Genomic DNA, 4,413 nt, shown 5'->3' with positions numbered 1-4,413 from the left:
GATGAAGACAATGTCTCTAACATTTATTCAACGTGTGTACGTGTTTTTGAAATGAAAACTTTTGTATATGAAATTATCCCCTTTTTCCAGGATAATATCGAACATGTCGTAAAACAATTATATATGCACTTTTATATAATTTTACCCTTTGCTCAATGGGTTACAAAGGGGGTAAAGTTTCGTAAACTATATTTATAAAGTTTTAATGAAATGAACGTTTTGTACTCAATATATATATATATATATATATATATATATATATATATATATATATATATATAAGAATAATGTAATCTATTTTGTGACCGTTTTTCATATCTTTACGTTTTTATCAAAATGTTGTATGTTAAAATATAGTAGGTTGGTAGTAAAGCCGTTTCGCATATTTAACACTTTTCGTAAAAATAGTAAAATAATGTATTTAAATGTTTGCGTTTTAACGTAAATTTTCTTGTGTGTTACTTGTATTCCCCCCCCCCCCCTAAAACATAGAAAAAGCCTTGAAAAATGTAGGGGTATGAACTCACCTTTTTGTGCGATTGAGGTTTGATAATGAAGTGAAAGTGACGATCTTTAAGTTTGGACAATCGAAGGTAGTCGAAATCCTAACAGTGAATAACACATAATAATGTGTGTGAATATATAAACCATCATGAAATGTGTTTGTATAACGTTAGTTTATATAAAGAATACTTACCACTATACTAAGCACCATGTTGAATATTCCCTCCTGGTGATGTTTGAACTTAAGTTTTGAGAGAAAAAAAGAAGCTTGATGAGAGTTTGATGTTGAAAGGATATGTGATGAAATTTTTTACTGGAAAGTGTTTGAAGGTGTCTCAATTCGTGATTTATATAGGGAGGAAAGGATAGGGTGAAGTGATGTTTGCTTTGGTAAGTGTAATTTATCACCTTGGAAAGCTAAACTACAAATCAAGTGGCACCAATTGGCTACCTTTTGGTGATTTCGGCCCTAATAAGGGTGATTTCGGCTGTAACGCCCCGATTCCCAGGTATTGTTTAAATAAGAATTTAATTGGTTTCAAGGCCTACTCGACGAGTTGGTTGCCCTACTCGTCGAGTAGCAACGGGTTTGATACGCGTGTTTAGTGACCTACTCGCCGAGTCCATGAAGGGACTCGACGAGTAGGAGCTGGCAGATGAAACCCTAAATCCTGGGGTTTTGCACCCTATTTAAAGGAGCCTCAGCGTCCTTTGGCCTCTTTACAGTCTTGGAGAGCTCAGTGAAACCCTAACTCGTGTGGTACTCTTATTGGTGTGATTTAAGCCTTGGAAAGAAGGTTGGCTAGGAGGGGAAAGATTGAAGAGCAAAGGAGTTGAAGCAAGGAAGGTGGGGGAAGCAGAACTTACCTCAGCAAGCATCTTTTGGAGGTATCAAGTTGCAATCTCTACTTCCCTTTCCTTCTAGATCTCTTTTCTTTTGGTTGAGTTTTAGGGTTTTATGGATTTTGAATTGATATGGTGAGCTATGGGCTAGATCTGAAGTTGTAACTTCAGATCTGGACCCTTCCTAAGTCCTAGAGTCATAAAGTTGCGGGTTTGGGGGTGATTGTGGCCCTCCTTGTGCATGAAACCCCATTAAGAGCTTGGAATTGCCATTAAGAGCCTTTTTAGTCATGCATACACGTAAAGTTTGCAACTTTACGTGAAAAGCATGCTCTAGAAGCTTGGATCTGTAATTTGGAGCCATTGGATGGCTTAAATGAGTCGGTATGGCGTAAGGACTGAAGAAACTCGGCGAGTTGCAAGGTTGAATCGACGAGTCGTATGAAGATGGCCTTGAACTCGACGAGTTGGATGAGCAACTCGGTGATTCCGATGAAGATTGCCATAGACTCGACGGGTTGTATGAACAACTCGGCGAGTCGGATGAGTTCTCCCCAAGTTATGAATGCGTGTGTATCTGTCGTGTTGCAAGTAGGAAACTCGTCGGGTGGCTTAAGGGTTCGATCGAAAACCATAGGAGCTCGGCGAGTCACCCCGGTGACTTGGCGAGTGGGAAAGAACTTCAAGGAGCTCGGCGAGTAGCTGAGGGTACTCGGCGAGTTAAGGTCAACATGGACTGTTGACCTTGACTGATGACTTTGGCTTTGACCAGGGTTTGATTAGCTGGCTTAAGGGGTACCTTGAAGGGTTGGGAACTTATGGGTTTGATTATGCTATGGTAATAGGTGGTGGAGTTTGTGGCAGTGATCCGAGGGTTGAAGTTTATCTACCAAGTCGACATCTGCAAGGTGAGTTATCCTCACTATATCGATAGGGTCTATGGCACCAACGCCGGCCCATTTAGATGTTATCGTTATGGTATGCTCCATGTGGATATGATCTGTTAGATCAGAATCAGGATAGACGATATGTTATGCTCTTATGATCCGTAGGGATTGATATGTTAGTGACCTGCTAGGTCAGTGCTCTAGTTATGAGAGATTGCTATGTTTGGTAATCAGTGAGATAGATATGTTCGATGTATTGTATATGCCAGTAAATATTAGTTATGCGCACATGGTTATTTGCTTGTTGCTTGGGTGGAGGCGGTCCTGCTTTGTGTTGAAGGCCAACACACCTTATGAGCGGTCCGGGAAGACTGTAGGCCCACGTGGCGGTCCAGTCATTCCGAAGGCTCGGTATAGATTCAGTTGGACTGTAGGCCCTGTAGGTCACTATGCCCTCGGGCTTACAGTCAGGCCGATGGCCCAGTATGCATGTTGATTGATTGATTGTTATGGATATGGTATTATCAGTGTGGTATTGGTATTTTGGGGGTAGCTCACTATGCCCTCGGGCTTACAGTTTTCGGTTTATTGTTTCAGGTACTTGAGGAGTTCATGGCAAGGCGAAGGCGTGACCGTACCGCTCCTCATCCTTATGATCTGGCTTTTGGGACACTCTGATTGAATAATGAATTGAAAACACTTTTGTAAACAATTACTAATTGGTTTTATATATGCTTGAAAAGTTTAAATTTGGCTTAAAATTTTGGATGTTACAAGTTGGTATCAGAGCCTTGGTTTGAGTGAATTGGAGGAACACTTGTGTGAATCCAGTCTCAAATCAAGGAGATTTTCGGAAAGTAAAATTTTAAAATGGCTTTCAAATAACGGATGGAGGATGCAGAGGGTGCGATCAGCCGGAGCCTGTAAGTAAACCCCAAAATACCATACAGTTATTATGATATGTTAGAACAACATGTTAGTGCTAGGCTAGGGATCTTCAGGAATCGCATGATAGATTTGCCTGATTATATGATGCCTATTAGCCTAGGGTTTCTTGTATATGGAATTGACATCATAACTGTAGATGTTTAGCGTATGCATCACGGCTGTGCATAATAAAGATCCTATAGCCTGAGAATGTTGATTCGGCCTTCGGGTAGGATTGGATATTCAAAAGTCTATTGGGTCCAGCGTTATGTGCAGCTAGCATACACTAGCGCTGCAGGGGATGATGAAACTTTCATGGATGTGTGGGTTGTGAGGAGCTGTGAGATCAGTTGTGGGATAGGCGATGTTTCCCTAGGAGTAAGGGTTGAGCGCATATTATGTTGATGATAGTGTTAGGGTGTTGTGGTGATACTTGAGACAAATATGGGTAGGTGTGGAAGGTAGTATGGGCTCGTACTACTGAAAGCACAGGACCCATACGCGTAGAAAGGAAGTCACAACCCCTAGGGTTTGTGGGTTTTGGGTCTCCCGATATTATGTTATTTATCTGATGACTTGAATATATATTTCAGTATGATGGTGACGAGACGTGTTGCTACTGGATCCGGATCAGGATCGGGAGACGGAGGGTCAGAGGTGCCGATAGCACCTGAGCCCGTGGTACAGATAGGGACCGAGGAGTTGGATGCCAGGATCCGAGAGATTATGCATGACGAGATTGCTGCAGCGTTCCGAGCGCAGCTGCCAGAGATGTTTGGGTCGATTAAGACCGCGATGGTCGAGTACTTTGATGAGCGATATGCAGCTCTAGCAGAGACAGCTGCCGCTGCAGCCACTTCGGCTGTAACTGCGGCAGGGGTTGGAGGAGGATCCAACAAGGCTTTCCAGTACCGGGACTTCGATAATACGAAGCCCCCGACGTTTGATGGTACACAGGATGCGATCAGGGCTATAAGGTGGTTATCTGACGTGGAGGGATGTTTCTTCACGTGTTCATGTCCTGCTGACCAGAAGGTCAGCTGTGCCCTGAACCTGCTGAGGCTTGGGGCAAAGGACTGGTGGAGATTGACGACAGGGTCGTACACGGATGATCAGCGAGCTGCTGTTACTTGGGAGCAGTTCCGGGATATGTTCCGCACCCGCTACGTTCCACGTGTTGAGCGGGAGCGGCTTACTCAGGAGGTTTTGACATTGAGACAGGATGGGGAGTCAGTGATGGAGATCACTCGTA

The sequence above is a fragment of the Lactuca virosa genome, chromosome 8, assembly GCF_052849685.1.
Source record: "Lactuca virosa cultivar CGN04683 chromosome 8, Lactuca_virosa_CGN04683_v6, whole genome shotgun sequence".
NCBI classification, from domain to species: domain Eukaryota; kingdom Viridiplantae; phylum Streptophyta; class Magnoliopsida; order Asterales; family Asteraceae; genus Lactuca; species Lactuca virosa.
This window is presented reverse-complemented; position numbering follows the sequence as displayed.